An 18,055-nucleotide genomic window follows, 5' to 3' on the forward strand; every position below is an offset into this window, starting at 1 on the left:
AATATTTTTGAACTTTGGTATGACTAATACATTGTCAACATTGTCATGTTCTGTGATATTGCAAGACCCTGTATGAGTAACAATAGATGTGTCTCCATTAGGTAAATAGACTTGATTACAGTTGTTAAGAGGTATGGACTTCTTTTGTACTAACATATCAGACTTATAGGTCATATGGTTGGTGGCTCCAGAGTCTACAATCCAATCATGTGTTCCTACTGTGAGTTTGAAACTATTATCTGCAGTGTTGGAGCTTTGTATTGAGTTAACACTGCCATTGATTGGGCGCTGTGTGCTAGTACCCATATCTTGTGTTCCCTGCATATTAGTTTTTCCAAGCATATGCAAGATTTGATTGTATTGTTCATGTATAACCTACATACCTTTGTTATAGTCCACATTTCTTGAGAAGTGATTGGCCTGTTCTTGAGTCTTCACAGGACTATTTACCACATTATTAGATGCAGTATATGTATTACCTCCTCTCTCAGAATAATAATTCCCTTTATCTGAGTTGTTGACCTGATTCTCTCTTCTCCTCCTCTCAAAATCAGGAGGATAGCCCACCAAACGAAAACAAATAGCCTTAGAGTGACCCTTACGTTTGCAGTGATCACAAGTAACGTTTGGATCATAACTATAAGGAGAATAAGGTCTCTTATGCTTATTCACAAGATTTGTACCAGATCTAATCGACACTAAAGCATCCATATCAAGTTGACCCCCAGATTTGTGAGTTTGAGAGATGGACCTTTGACTCTCTCGTTTAATTAACATAGAGTAAGCTTTGTTTAATGAAGGCAAAGGAATCATCATAAGAATTTGACCTCTTGCCTGTTCATGTCTCATTAAGCCCAATAAGAAATTGCAGTAACTTCTGATTTTGAACAAACAGAATGAAATCTCTTGATTTCTCATAAGTACAACTAGGTACAAGAGTAATACTATCAAATTCAAACCAGAGATCTCTCAATCGAGCAAAGTAAATTGAAATTGAGTTTGTACCTTGACTGATTGACGCAATTTCTTTGTGGAGCTGAAATATTCGTGAACCATCAACTTTATCATATCTCTCATTGAGATACTCCAAACAGCAGCTGCGTTTGCTGAGTATACAATTCCTCCAAGAAGTTCCTTAGATACACAGTTCATGATCCAAGAAAGTACAATTGCATTGCACCGTTCCCATAAAGCTGTTAGATTAGGGCCAAAACCTTCCTTCAGGCAAGTGTCGTCTATGAATCCAAGCTTATTTCGACCTAGAATCACGATTCTCATTGCACGACTCCAAACAGAAAAGTTTTCTGCCCCTGTCTGTTGATTCGAGATCAACATCGCACCAGAATTATCAATGGTGCTAAGAAACAGAGGATGATTATGACTAAGCTTCTCTGGCAACTCATTATCGACGGTTGCCATGGCTAATTCGATCACTCAATTCAAAGATCTATAGCTCTGATACCATGATAGATTTCACCATTGAAGGATATTTCTATTCAAGCTAAGAGAGAAAAAGATGAAGATTATTAAGCACAATTTTCATTCAACCTGAACTACCTTTAGCTATCACCATACATGTGTTTATATACACTATTCCGTAACTAACTTTCTAACAATTTCTACAACTTACAAATTAATACATCTAACTTTCATTAATTACAACTTAATCCCAATATTAGCTAAGTCACCCTTTCTCTAATATTTTGACATGACAAATTATTTAATTTTCACACCACAAATTATTCATATATCATACCATTCAACAGTGTCCTGAAGTTGAATAATATAGACCACATTTCAAACTTCTTTTTTACACAGAAATTTTATTGTACTAATTATTGTACCAAATCAATTTATAAATCTCATTTTAAATGATTATTTATATAAAATACTAAGAAGCAATAGAACAAAATAAGTTCATATACATATTCTTCGAAACCATAAATTATACCTAACTCTTTATACGTAAATGATTTTTATGGTAAAATACATACAAAAACCATAGCGATAAGTATTAAATATTAATTAATAGTCAAAAAACTAAATACACATATTCTAATAAAATATAAAGATCGAAAAAAAAATTCAATTGTTTGTCAAAAACAACTAAATGGAACAAGTATAAATCCGTCAACATAATAAATTAAGCTCGTACAGAATATTTAGCACATGTCTTCTTACTGTGCGGCATGTAATCAACATATATACCTGTTTTCATACAAAATTTTTAATGTCAGGACGGTAGAAAACATTGCAAAAATCAACAAACTTATTTAAAAACCCATAAAAATAACTGATTCAATAGTAAACAAAATACATATTATCAAAAAATTAAAAGAATTCTCCTTCAATTTGGAAGAACATATTAATGATTTAAAAAAAAATAGAACTGAAAATCTATATCTAAGTTTCAGAAAACATATCAATGGAACAAGCAGTAAGAAGAATCCGTTTTCATTGATAAAAAAAATCAACATCCATTACAAAAAGAAGAATTAACAAACAAAAAAACAGTAAATCGCTACTCAAAATTCATTTAGTTGTCGCTTTACTTCCAAAAAAAAATTAAAATATCCGTGTTGAATCAAATAATGAATGCACATGCATTACCTTTCATGATCTAATGAACAAAAAATAAAAGAATGAAGCAAATAGCAAAAAAAAAAAAAAAAGATTGAGAGGTAATTAAGGGATTCATATATTGTGACAGTTACAAAAAGCTATATTTATGAAATGAATATTTTCTCTTTTAATTTCGATATTTATTTAGTATATTATATTTTTCCAATTATACAATTTTTTTAGAAACCAGTATGAAACTATCCTTTATAGAGAAACCATTTTTTATACATAAATGAAACCATCTTCGAAAAATGACATTAGTAGTTAAATCATTCTTCCCACTTTATAAAAACAAATAGTATGTAAATAAAAAGGAAACTGCGCAAAAAACACGAAATCGACATATCCCTTTAAAATCTATAAAAATGATTTTGTATAAAAAACGAAAATGTACTGAACACCTATCAATATAAAACGAAACTAAGCAGTATTAAAAAAGATTCAAACCTGTTGAATCCCAACGTTTAAACATCATCAAACGTGAAAATAATAGAAAATACAAACCTTTTGAATCTCAACAACCTCCGTGTTGAATCAAAATTGAGCACAAACCACTTTCCATGTTGCTTGAAATTTTTTTTGCAACAAATCGCAAAAAGTAAATAAGAAAAAAATACAAAGAATGAAGTATTATTAAAGAATCTTTAAACCAATTGGAGAAATTTAAGCGTCCCATTTTCAGAATCAGTTATAATCCCTTAAAATATGGAAAACAGTATCGTAAATATCAATTACCTGATTATATATTAATTAGTTTTTTATTTAATATTAAATACATATTTTAATAGTTGTTAATTGTGGTTAGAATTATACATATTGAAATCTAGAAACTCCTGTTATAACTAATAATAAGTAATCTTAAATATGTCATTTATTAATTTTTTCCAAAACAATATATGGTAGGTAGAGAGTAATTTAGATGGTCTGGCCACTTTTTATTGCATCTAATTGGTGCCCTAATATCGAGGTCTTTGTTGCTTGACTGTGTGAACCAAATTAGGTCTTGTTTTTAACATTTTCGTTGTTAACATCCCATCGAGTTTGCTAGTTAAGGGTGAAAGGGATTTAGGAATGAATAGAAGGCAAAGTCCTTACGAAGAATTCCAGGTAACTTTCTGTATTACTTAAGGTTACAGATGACGCTTTGTTGTGGCATTTTAATGTTATTATATCTTTTAATATTATTATACTTTGCAAATGCCATTTGCTTTCTGCCTAATAACACATTAGTTGCGTTACTACCGTTTGGCAGTTGATGACATTTGATGTCATCTTTATTATCATGTGTCAAATGTATAGTGAATGTGTAATGGTACTTGTCCGTTGGGTTTCTTGGCAGAATGAGTAGTGGTCAACTATGACCATTACTTCTCCATTATCTCACTCTTTATTCCTCCATTATTCTTTGTAACCTATGTAACATATGTAACCTCTAGGTCATTTATCTTCACTATTTACTATACCATTATCTTCCTATTCATTGCTAGGAATACTTCTTCTAGTATAAATAGTGGTGGTCTTCATTTGGTTTGATACACACAATATACAACACACAAGAAAAATATAGAGTGAAAGAGTTAGTCAAAAAAGAGAGTTCTTATTAGTTGAAGGGAGGTGTTCTTTTTTGTGGAGCTTTGGACTCAACTCTTGTCCAGAGTTGTTGAGTCATATTTTGTGGTTAGGCTGTTGTATCCTGGAGGGGACAAGTCAAGAAGGACTACTGTTGGACCGGTGAAAACATTTGTTGCAGTGGGCTTGAATCTCCTTAAAGAGAGCGAAATATCCGCGCCTCAGCCTGAAGAGATTTATGACCAGAAGACGGCATTCTAAGGCTATATAGAGCTATCCAGCCCTATATTATTCTTAAGACTTTGTTGGACTTTTCGCTAAGAAAGCAAAACAGGAAGCGGCGATAGCAAACATTACCCTCACTCAGAACAATATGCTCTTATTTTCAATTGTAATCTTGTATTTTTGTTATCTTGTAAGTTTTTCACTAACAATTTTAAGGAGATTCAAAAATGGCTACAATTGAAAAAACCGCGGATGTCAAGATGGGAGACCTTAACAAGCCATTTCGGTTCAATGGTAACCATTTCAAAAGATGGAAGGGTAAAGTACTTTTATACTTAAGTCTTCTCAATGTCTCTTATGTGTTAACTGAGAAGAATCCTAATAAATTTGATGATACTTCTATGGATGATGATGAACTTATTTCTCATCATGAGAAAGTGGAAAAGTACGATGGTGATTCCTATAAGTGTCGGTATTATCTTCTTAATTGTCTATCTGATAATTTTTATGATTATTATGATAGAACTTACTCTAGTGCAAAGAAAATTTGGAAAGCATTGCAGAGTAAGTATAATACCGAAGAGGCGGGAGCGAAAAAATATGCGGCTAGTAGATTTTTTCGTTTCCAAATGGTGGACAACAAATCAGTGGTAGACCAAGCTCAAGACTTTATAATGATTGTTGGAGAGCTAAGGTCCGAGGAGGTAAAAATTGGAGATAACCTTATTGTTTGTGGCATAGTAGATAAACTTCCACCTTCTTGGAAGGAATTTCAAAAAACTATGCGCCACAAACAAAAGGAAACCTCCCTTGAAACCTTGATAATGAAAATCCGCATGGAAGAAGAGGCTAGGGGCCAAAATGCACTTTTACAAACAGAAGAGAGAAACATCACAACGAAGGTAAGTTTAATTACTTCAAATAATGCTACTCTTGAAACTCACAAAAATACTTCTTTGAAGCCTAAGAAGAAAAATTCAAGAAAAATAATGGTAAACCTCCCAAGAAAAATATTGGTGAAAATATCCAAGCACAAAATCAACAAGTTCAAGACAAGGGACCATGCTTTGTTTGTGACAAGAGTGGGCATATTGCTCGATTTTGCAGATTTCGAAAACGTGGTCCTAACCCTCAGGCAAACGTTACTGAAGAACCTTTTGTGGCGGTGATTACCGACTTAAACATGGTTGAGAATGTTGATGGATGGTGGGATGATTCTGGTGCAAACCGTCATGTCTGTTATGACAAAGACTGGTTTAAGAAATATACTCATTTTGAGGAGCCCAAAACCATCATGCTTGGTGATGCTCACACTACTCAAGTGCTTGGAAAGGGAGATGTCGAATTGTGTTTTACTTCTGGAAGGGTATTAACTTTGAAAGATGTACTCTATACTCCTTCCATGAGAAAAAAATTGATGTCTAGTTTTCTTCTTAATAAAGCAGGTTTTAAACAGATTATTGAATCTAATCAATATGTAATAGTGAAGAAGGGTATTTTTGTGGGGAAGGGGTATGCTTGTGATGCAATGTTTAAACTGAATGTTGAAATGAATAAAGTTTCTACTTCTGTTTATATGCTTTCTTCTACCAATTTTTGGCATGCTCGTTTGTGTCATATTAATGATCGTTATGTTGGAATCATGAGTAGTTTAGGATTAATTCCAATGATTAAAAAGAATTTTGAAAAGTGTGAGGCTTGTAGTAAAGCCAAAATCACTAAAAGGCCTCATTTTCAAGTTGAAATAAAAACTGATTTGTTAGAATTAGTTCATACTGATATTTGTGAACTTGGTGGAATTTTAACTCGTAGAGGTAATAGATATTTTATCACTTTCATTGATGATTTTTCTAAGTTTACATGTGTTTACTTGATGAAAAATAAAAGTGATGCTTTTGAAAATTTCAAAACTTATCTCCATAAGTTTGAAAATCAGTTTGGAAGAAAAATAAAAAGAATTAGAAGTGATAGAGGCCGTGAATATGAGTCAAATGAGTTTAATTATTTTGTTAGATCATTGGGAATAATTCATGAAACTACTCCTCCTTACTCTCCTTCATCTAATGGAGTAGCAGAAAGGAAAAATAGAACTTTGGTTGAATTGACTAATGTCATGCTTATTGAGTCACATGCACCTTTAAATTTTTGGGGTGAACCTATTTTAATTGCTTGTTATGTGTTGAATTGAGTGCCTCATAAAAAATCTAAATTGACACCTTTTGAATTATGGAAAGGTTACAAGCCAAGTTTGGGATATCTAAGAGTTTGGAGTTGTCTAGCCTTTGTGAGGCTAATGGATCCCAAGATTACAAAATTGGGTAAGAAAGTTACTACTTGTGCTTTTCTTGGTTATGCTTCAAATAGTGCAGCCTATAGATTTTTTAATCTTGAAGATAATATTGTGATAGAATCAGGTAATGCTATTTTTCATGAAAATAAGTTTCCTTTTGATTCTAAAAATAGTGGGGGTCAAAAGATTGAACAAAATACTTTGTCACTACCTAGTTCTTCTACTTCTACTTTAAAAAATAAAGAAATTGATGATTTTGAGTTAAGAAGAAGTAAAAGAACTAGAGTAGAAAAAGATTTTGGTCCTGATTTTTTATGTGTTTAATGTTGGAGATGACCCTCTCACTTTGAAAGAAGCATTATCTTCACATGATTCTATATTTTGGAAAGAGGCTGTAAATGATGAAATGGAATCACTGATTTCTAATAAAACTTGGAAGTTAGTTGATTTACCACCGGGTTGTAAAACTATTGGTTGCAAATGGGTCTTAAGAAAAAAGTTAAAACCGGATGGATCTATTGATAATTACAAGGCTAGGCTAGTTTCAAAAGGTTTTAAACAACTAGAAGGCCTAGAATTTTTTGATTCTTTTTCACCGGTAACAAGAATTACATCCATAAGACTTTTAATTGTTATGGCTGCAATTTTTGATTTGCAAATTCATCAAATGGATGTAAAAACTGTTTTTTTAAATGGAGACCTAAATGAGGAAATTTATATGGATCAACCCGAGTCTTTTGTTGAAGCAGACCAAGAAAGCAAAGTATGTAAACTTACTAAATCCCTATATGGCTTGAAACATGCACCTAAGCAATGGCATGAAAAGTTTGATTCTTGCATGATTGAAAATGGTTTTAAAACAAATGAGTGTGATAAGTGTATATATCATAAGTCTTGGAATAATTCACATGTGATTATTTGCCTATATGTTGATGATTTATTGATTTTTGGCTCTAACATGAATGTTATTGATGAAGCTAAAGATATTCTTAGAAGCCATTTTGATATGAAAGATCTTGGTGAGGCAAATTTTATTCTTGGAATAAAAATAACAAGAACATGTGATGGAATTTTCCTTGACCAGTCACATTATGTTGAGAAAATTTTGAAAAAATATAACTTTCTTGATTGCAAGCATGTTGCTACTCCTTTTGATTCAAGTGTTCACTTATTTCCTGCTGAAAGTGAAAATGATGTAATACATCAAAAGGAATATGCTAGCATAATCAGAAGTTTGAGATATGTGACTGATTGTACTAGGCCTGATATTGCATATGCAGTAGGAATACTTTGCAGGTTTACAAGCAAGCTAGGTAATGAACATTGGCATGCTGTAACAAGAGTTATGAGATATTTAATTGAAACGAAAAATTGTGGTTTGTTCTATAAAAAATATCATGTTGTACTTGAAGGCTTTTGTGATGCAGATTGGAACACTTTATCAGGTGATTCATGTTCTACCACTGGTTATGTCTTTACTTTAGGTGGTGGTGCTGTTTGTTGGAGATCAAGAAAGCAAACTATAATTGCTAACTCTACCATAGAGACTGAACTAATTGCTTTAGCTTCAGCTAGTGAGGAAGCGAATTGGTTAAGAGATTTATTATTTCAAATATCTTATTTTAAAAAACCAATTCCTCCTATTTTAATTCATTGTGATAGCACCGCTGCGATTGATAGAGTTCAAAACCGTTACTACAACGGTAAATCCAGACCTATAAGGAGGAAACACAGTAATGTAAGATCATATTTGACAAATGGTACCATTAATGTTGATTATGTCAAATCTTGTGATAATCTTGCAGATCCTCTTACTAAGGCCTTAACAAGAGAAAAGGTCTGGAGCACATCGAGGGGGATGGGATTGAATCCTATAAATCATTGAGTCATATATGAGGAAACCCAACCTGGGGACTAGAGATCCTATAACCAGGTTCAAAGGGAAAAACTGATCATATGATGACTTGTTGTGAAAAATGCACTATCTTTTTATTCCCTCCCTATGATGTGAGTGCATTGTTTCCTGTAGTGATTTGTGAAGGTTGAGTTGACAAAACTCTTAATGAATATCTGTAGCCCGTATGGGTGGAGTGTTAAGCTTACAGGAGCACTCTCGACAGATTTCACCTATGTGATGTGTGGAAGTAGGTCGCTTCCTATGAGAGTTTTGCTTATTCTCAAAAGCACTCATGAAACCGGGATAGCACATGGCCATAACATGCTGGCTTTAAAGCTCATGTCAACACCATGATTATTATGTGTGAGCAGTGATGTTTTATTTCCCTTAAGCAATCATAGTTCAAGTCTGAGACCACTACGACACTGGAGTAAAAGTTACTGTTTCACTAAGTGGAGGTTCAATGCTGAGCATACCTTCATTATGCATAGTAGTCTTCCTTCAGCTGATAGACTCTCTTCTGTAATATTAAAATGAGTGGGGGATTGTTGTGGCATTTTAATATTATTATATCTTTTAATATTATTATACTTTGCAAATGCCATTTGCTTTCTGCCTAATAACACATTAGTTGCGTTACTACCGTTTGGCAGTTGATGACATTTGATGTCATCTTTATTATCATGTGTCAAACGTATAGTGAATGTGTAATGGTACTTGTCCGTTGGGTTTCTTGGCAGAATGAGTAGTGGTCAAGAAACCCAACGGATAAGTACCATTACACATTCACTATACGTTTGACACATGATAATAAAGATGACATCAAATGTCATCAACTGCCAAACGGTAGTAACGCAACTAATGTGTTATTAGGCAGAAAACAAATGGCATTTGCAAAGTATAATAATATTAAAAGATATAATAATATTAAAATGCCACAACACGCTTACTTACTGCGGTAGCCCCTTGGACCTTAGCCTTTGACAACTCAAACATATTAGTGGTCTAAACTCTAAAGTCAAAATCAAATAAAAATGTTATTCCTCTAGTATTTTTTAAAAATACAAAGTTGTTAATAACTTTTTTATAATAAATTTTTTTCAATCGATAATATAACCAATTCATTTTTATCTTTTTTTTGAAATATATATATATATTTTTGTCTTTGACATCTCTAATAACAAAGATAAGTGGTTTCACTAATTAATTTGGGGTGCAATGACAAATATTTAATGGGCTAATCTAAGTTTGATTCTCACTTTCCCCCATTCTAATTTTTTGACAATTTATTTTAGTAGTTACAACTCAATTATTATTTTTTGGTTGATTATTGTCTTTTTAAATTTTTAGAGAGTTTTACTTCAAACTTTGTAGTTTGTATGTAGTAAATAATTCATGATATACCAACATAGATTGTGGTGCACTGGTGGGAGTGTTTCACCCTCAACCAGAGGTCTTGGGTTCGAGCCCTGGGTATGGAGAAAATCCTGTTGAGAGCGCCACCCCCGAATGGGGCCTGCAGTGCGTGATTCGAATTTAGTCGGAGCTCCAATGTGGGCTCCGAACATCAGGTGGGAAACCAAAAAAAAAATTAAAAAAATTAAAAAAATTCATGATATGCTTATGTTATTTGAAGAAAAAAATTAATATATTTATATTAAAAATAGTAATACTTTCGCCACTTTTAATTTCCGACTCTACCTCTATTTTGAAGGTCATAGTAGTACATGAGTTTTCAATAATTTTACCTATGTGGGACATGTTTTAATTTGACAAAGACATGTGAAATATTAATATTCAGTAACGTGACAAAGAGATGGATCACGGGAGCTTGGTTCAAATTTTGTACTTCGTATCGAATAATTTGTAGTTTATGAAAGTTACCGATGAGTGTTGTGGTTGCGATGGATATGATTATTTTATTTTCTTAAATCAAAGATTTTGGGTTTGAGCGCTAGAAATTAATGGAAAGATTTGTGATGAGGGAGTACTATTCTCTTCAAATGAGTCTTATCCGGCATGAATTTAAATGAAATACCAAAAATCGAATGAGAAAATCAGAAAATATATAATATATGAAATTTAAAAGGACTTACTTAAATTTTATTTATATACTCAAAATAAGTCTCGCAAAATTTTTATATTCTGTAATTTAATCTTTAGTAGATCGATTAGTTGGCTACTTGAACTTTTGATGAGAACAATTAAAATTGGCGTTAAGCAAGTTATCCTTTGAAAAATCATTGGCGTTTTAATCTTACGTTTTTCTCTTTTACTTTTTTCTAGGATCGACCCGCCCTCCATGTTCAAATTAAATCTCATTTATGTCTATTATTTTTCCTTTTATCAGAATTGGGTCCATCTATAAGAAATAGACAAGTCATGTATCCCCTCTTGCGTTTTGATTTAGTACTTTTTATTTCTTTAATTCTTTCGAAATTTCCAAGGTTGACACCTTGAAATCCATATACTCCTTCTTTTATCGTCGTTAAATTTTATATAATTAAATTGGATGTCTATCGTAGCAAGGGAGAATGCAGCATATATAATCAATGAGTTATATGAAAATACTGATCTCAATATTTTCGATATACAATATGTACATATGTGAAAAGTGGGAGTGGAGCAATTGTTTTTTTATTTAACTTTGTTTTGATATGAAATTGCATATAACAAAAAATGATGCACGTAAGTTAATATCAAATAATCAGATAGCTTGCCAACATTGCATGATAATTGTTGGATATTATTTACATATATTTTTGGGGAAAAATATTCACTCATGGATATTATATGAAGTGATACATATCTTTGTATTCATTGCCACATTTTCAAAAGACAATTGCACATGAATCTGAATTATATACATCTTGACATGATCTATTTGTATTCAAGAAATTGTAGCATTGTAGGTCAAATTAGTTGTCATATTTTGCTTATAAAAAATTAAATTAGTTATTATGTACTTAGGAAATTATACCATATTTCATATTATATTAAAAAATGTCACATAGATGGAGGAACGAAAATATCAAGAATAAAATAGAAATTACAAGAATAATTAAGAGGGAAAACTGATTATATTTCAAAATTGGAGGGTGAGGTTGATTTTTAAATCAAAGTTATGGAATGTAAATAATTTTCACCCAAAAAAGAGAGAGAGTAGTAAAGTGATTAGGGGGAAGAAGAGAATTATTGTCATCTCTAAAACGCTGCCAAATATTTTACACCTTGTTTGAATGGTTGTTACTCGTTGTATTGTATTATATTGTTAGTTTAGATACAATGGTTGTTTTGCTTGTTACTTAGATTTTATTGTATCGTATCGTTTTAAATTTATATTTGGGTAATGACGAAAAGATCCATTATGTGTAACGACCGATTTGGTTTGATTACGTTGATACTTTAATATTTTTTTTCTCATTTTACTTTTACTTATTATTTAATAATTTTATTTTATCCTTTACCTTGTCTTTACATGATAGTTCTACCTTGTATCCTAATATTTTTTAAGGTTTATCATTCAAATTATAGATGTGTGACATTATATAGCAACGGAGAACGATAGTATTCCTTTCATTAAAACAATACAATACATTATGCATATAACAACTATCCAACAAAGTTTAAAGATTATGAAAAGAATAATATCTCAAATATCTTTCCCTTCTACCACCGAGGGAATTTGTGAAAAAAAGAAATTCTTCCATTTTCAATTTTCATCTGTTGGACAATTTTTTTATACCTTTAATATATTTCAACAATATTATTATTATTATTATTATTATTATTATTATTATGTATGTAAATGTAAATATTTTTTATTTTTTTTGCTGAACATGTACGTAAACATTTCATTAAAAGATATGCTATCATATTCTCGCTTCATTACGCGTGGCATCCACCCGCTCCATCTCAGTGCTCTCATCTAAGCATTGAAGAAGGGGAAGATAAAAGTTTCTGCCCTGCATCTTCTCTGAGTACAACTTCGATTTTCAGGTAATTTGCTAGGTCTCTCTTCAATTTTTGGCTTCGATTTCTTAATTTGCCATCCTCACTTGCTTTCTCCTTGATTGTGTTTTGGTTTCAATTTTTCATCTGATTTTTTTTAGATTTAGTTTTTTATATATATGGGCTGATGAAGTCGGAATGTCACTTGAATTGAAATTAGGGAAAAAATGGCAGTATGAATATTGACAGAACCACGAAAAAGTAAATAAATTCATGTGTCTTATCCGGTGTTTCCGATTCCTTAAGATAAATTTGGGAAGAAAGTTTGAAAACTGAGCATGAGCCCTAAACATACCGTAAAGATGAATTGTATTAGTCCTAAAGAGAATCAAAATCAAAACTATTCCAAACACAGTTATCAATGCTAGAGATACTAAACGCCTAAAAACTGCATCTTTTATTCTTCCTTTTTTACATGAAGCCATAACTAAACTATCTCTATAACACACACACACACTAAAACAAACAACTCTAGCAAGAACAGCAAATGAATCCAACTTGTTAAAAGTTAAAACCTTATACAGTTATTACCAAAGAACTGACATTAAAACAATAGCTACGGATCAAAAAGGATCAAGAACCTCAAAGTTGGATTTTTTAGCACACCCAAATGAAGAGATTTACAACCCCAACAGTACTAAACTTTTAGAATTTCAGATGTAGTGGTCAAAATAGACAAAACCCACTACCACCTTTTACGCTTTGCAAACCTTCATATAAATTACTGTGTGAAATCTGTTTTTGATTCCATTGTATTCTCCATCTTTTTTCTGTTTGCTTTTGATGTTTTCTTTGTACAAAATTGTTTATAGTTAGTGGCTTTATATGAAGAAATATACGACTCTGCGTGTGATATCTCCAGCGTAATCACTCCTCCAATCTCTCACTATGTTCTTTTCTCCAAAATATACTTCCACTGATCTTCATCACTTTCACATTCAAGAGGAGACAACACACGGATTTCCTCAATGTTGCATCTTCTCAAGCTTCTCCAACTACCGATTTTCATCACTTTCACATTCTTCCACCGATTTTCATCTTCAATTTCTCCAAGTAGTGTTGCAGTTTTAAGGCAATCTTTTGTCCTCTCAAAATTGTTGTTGTATTCTTGAACTATTTTTTGTGGAGGGTTGTTATTTACACGTGGTAAGACAACTCATTAGTAAGTTCATAAGAGCTTTTACACTTTGTTAATTGTTAATAAGAGACTTGGAGTGTTAATCTTGGCAAGTTTTTATAGTTCGTTTTACTAGCTGGCGTTTATGCATATTCCTAAATAGTAAGTCTATTTTCGATTTTAATGTATTTCTGGGTACAAGTATTCACAAGCTATTGATCTATACACACAAGCGACTGAATTGGACAGTGAGAATATTGTATTATGGGCTAATTGTGGCTTTCTCACACCAAATTGGAGTAATATGGCAGCACAAAACAGGACGGAACAAATAGCTATTGAAATTGGCTCTACATTTTCTTAAGTTAGTTTCGAATTGTGAAAATATTGCCAAAGACTTGTGCTTTCATTGTTATTTTAGGTGTTTATGCTACTGTGTGCTTAATCGTTTACAATTTAGAAGTCAAATACGCACTCAAGGATTTTCAACTGGTTGGTATTATTTTTTTGTAACTTCAGCAATATCAACTGCATATTGCTTGTCTATTATCAAATTATTCTTATGTTTTATTTTCAAAAATAATTGAGAAAGGGGATATGTACAGCATGACGCCGGTCGAAATTGGACGGAGTTGAATATAAACTTGAACCACTAGATCCTGAGCTTTGCAGCATGCTAACTGAATATGAAATTCACTTATTCATGTTTCTGTCGATTGCTTTATGCTATTTTCTTAGTCACGTTGCAACTGCACAATTTGCTTTCTGTTTTTACTTAATCTGTAATTAATCCAACTCATAATTATTGAATCCTGCAGGCTGCAATAGTATCACCATCAAATGAGAAGAAGGTGTGGCGCTACTTATTGCACTTGCACGAACTGAGGTTCAGGTAAATCTTTGTGCAATGGAACTTCTAAATGATATATAGAAATGTCTTTCTGTGCCTGCTTGGTTGTTGCTCTTTTTCAGCTTTCCACAAATCGTGAAGGCTTAATTAATTAATTTTAGTTTCTACTGTTGAACTATCTCATCTTCCTCAACTTGTAATTGAATTGGATCCTTGTATATTTTAAATTCATGCGTAACTTAGCTATATTTATTTTGTCTCGGAACAGATTGTAAATTTTGAATACAGTTTTGGGAGCTAAAAAGCTTATCCAGGGAGATTGGACTTGTGGATCTCAGTTGTCATTACCTAGCAATTATGTTACTACTAATTGCAGCACCTCAACATGATCTGCTGAAAACATGGGGCACCTACCAAAACTTCTTAGGGATATTAACATATGTGACTTTATGTTGTTTAAAAGAAAACTAGATCACTGTACCATTAATTAGTGAACTCTTATTCCATTTTCCTCTGGAAACTTGAGATGAAGTTAGTCAATTCTTCAAACTTAAATGGAAGAACTAATCGGCCTGTCCAATGATGGTAAGGCTTTGATAGAAATATATCATTTTCTGAGTAGTATAGTTTGAAAGTAAATTTAGGATTATCTTTTTAACCTCTTGAGTTTGTTCTAGGCTTAAACCCATCCATAATATGCTTCATCACAATAAATAAATAATAGTTTCTTCCATGGCATGTTGGCTACCGAAGCTTTCACTAATTTCACCTTAAAAGTTCTAAACCACCGAGTCACAAAATCTGCAAGTAGGTAGTAGTTTTAATAAAAATCTTCAACATAATTTCTGGGTCATTCACGTAATCTCTGAATATATTGTCTTGTTAATCTGCCATATTTAGATGTAGCCTCTGTTTGACATTTGTTTATGTACCTGGAAGTAGTTATTCCTGGCAGTGCAATGTTAATGATGCCTTATGTATTTATACAGAGAAAATTATACATATTATCCTTTTTCTGGAACATAAAACTAATATGTGAATCCATAGTTCTGTCGATTGACATGTAATGACAAATGCATGGTACTTGAATCATATAAGTTTTCATGCCTTCTGAAATATGAGTGGAATTATTTCTGAGAAGTATGGGTATGATTATGCTCATGTTATTATTCATTTATAATGTCTGGCTGCATTGAACAAGATTACACATACTAAGAAATTCTTTAGCTCTTTTCAGGAAAGCCTCTAAAGGAACTACCACCTATTTTTAGAGGCTACGATCTTCAATAAGTGCTTTTACCAAAATATAACAAGTAATAAATTAGATCAAATCTAAGTTGAGCTTACTGTTTTGAGGACTACTATGTGAATACATATGCTTCAAAGGGCAGAATATAACACTAAGGGACAATACTTGTGGCCAGAGAATCTAACGGAAGAAGATCAGAAATGTTAAAAATTGCATCTACTGGAAGTAATCTAGGATGTATAGGTAGTTGTACTTTTTCTTGAATATTTTTTGCTGATGGCCTTTGAAGGTCTGATTAGTGTGTTTGTAAAATGCATACAGTCCAAAGATGTTATCTTTGGTGTCATTGAAGTAATCGCTACTTTCTGCTACTAATTTGTGTATATGCATTTCAGTTGTAACATATTCAGCTAGGTGCAGTGCAATAGTTTGCTCTTATGAAATCTATTAAGCCAGATTGGTTTCCTGCCCCCAAAAAAATGTATCCAAATTGTTGGGCCCGTGCGCAGCACGGGCAATGAATCATCTAGTCATACTTAATAAGTATGGGTTTCTTCAGATGACCAAAAGGGTAAATCGGTAATTTACTCCTTCCAGTTTCTTCTTCTTTTGCCCACGTGTGTTTTTGGATTCACAGAAAAGATCCACATCTTCAATCTTCCACATTAGCTGATTCTAAAGATCTTTTCTTTATGCTCTATGAAATTTCATTTCAGCTGCACAATGATTTGCTCCTCCAAACAAAAAGGTGTAACCTCCTTTCTCTAATTCCTTTATTTTGTATGTTTTCCGTTTCCCATTCATCAATTTTTATGGGTTTTTCTTTCAATCGGAAATCTTGCTTCTTGGATCTGCAAATAAAATAAAATTCTCTTACCGTAGATGCACCTTTTGGCTTGGTTTGCTGGATTTATGTCTTCTTCAATGTTCTCTTTGCTAATTAATCTAAATTGTTAGATTCCCTTTAAACTTAATTTGTTTCGTTTGTAGAATCGGAAAAACGCTTTGATTTTCTTTTGATTTACTGGGTTTGCTTCTTCTTCGTTATTCTACTTGGTAACATCAAAGGTTGAGTTGCTTTTACTTTGAAGCATCTGCGTCTCTTCATTTTGCTTACAATTGGTTATCTCAAATTTTCTCTGATTTTCCCTTTTCTAGGGTAACATCTGCTGAAATAGGACTCTGCTTGCTGGATGTGTTTGCAACAACGCGAGTTGCTATTTGTTGGAAATTTTGAGGGGAAAAAACTACAACTGCTATTCTAAAATCTAATTTTATACTCTGAAAAAGTTTGATTTTGTGGACAAATCCAAAAGAAAACGATTTTCCATCCGAAAGACGAAGGGTTCTCTGCAAATTTAGCAGACCACCAAAGCTCTAACTTGAGTAGCTATGATACTGCTTCGTGGTTCTAACTAAAGTATTATTGATTCACAAGAACTTTGAAAAGGTACGCCTTTACGCCTCCCACTTCTCATGTTTAGTGCAAGTTATATGATATAGTTGATGGCACTGAGGTTTTTGATATAAAGTTATGTATATACAGTTGTTTCAGAAATAGAATATAAGCTCTTGATTTGCCAAAATTTACCATGCTCATTATGTGTTTGACAATATGTTCAAAAGAATGAGTACAATATGTTTAACTAAGAACAAAGAATGAGTCTTTCGCTATTCAGGGGTATTCCTGATATTCTAAATTTTACAAAATTTGACGTATTTGACCATCATTTTCAGTTCTTTCCTATTTTGTGTTGAGACTTGGGAGCACAAGCGTGTGCGGACAATTGGTGTGTTGTTAGAAGTTACTATAATGTTTATTAATGTGTATTGTGGGAATATAAAGTACAAAAAACAGAATATAACTAAATAACCACCCATTTAACATATTACTCAGTCAACCTCTTCTTTTTTCTTGATCCCATAGCAGTCATAGCAGTACTCAAAAGGAATTTCGCCATCAGGTTGATACGCGGCCTTTTTGCTTCAGAATCGAACTGCAAAAGAAGCAAATTATTCAGTGTTAAAATACAAAGAACACACTCCATCGATAACTCATACAATTAGTTTCTCACTCACGTTTTCTGTAATGACTTTGTAAACTGGGTCGTTCAAGTATGTGAATGAAGTGCTAGAGTCGAAAATGGCTGTGAGATCAAAATCAGTGGTCTTGCTTCCTACTGTTATTCCTGTCAGGCTGATGTTATAAGTTGGGCTGCATTCAG

General features: G+C 32.5%; 1 long non-coding RNA gene across 1 annotated transcript; it reads left to right on the forward strand.

The window, feature by feature from the left end:
• The first annotated feature begins 12,496 nt into the window (after positions 1-12,496).
• LOC125838265 (uncharacterized) lies at positions 12,497-17,549 on the forward strand. Its single transcript, XR_007443553.1, has 3 exons — positions 12,497-12,602; positions 14,550-14,623; positions 16,989-17,549. It is a non-coding gene; the product is annotated as an uncharacterized LOC125838265 (long non-coding RNA).
• Positions 17,550-18,055: the final 506 nt, after the last annotated feature.

This window comes from Solanum verrucosum, unplaced genomic scaffold (genome assembly GCF_900185275.1).
Source record: "Solanum verrucosum unplaced genomic scaffold, falcon-dt-bn FXZP01000079.1, whole genome shotgun sequence".
In the NCBI taxonomy this organism is placed as follows: Eukaryota; Viridiplantae; Streptophyta; class Magnoliopsida; order Solanales; family Solanaceae; genus Solanum; species Solanum verrucosum.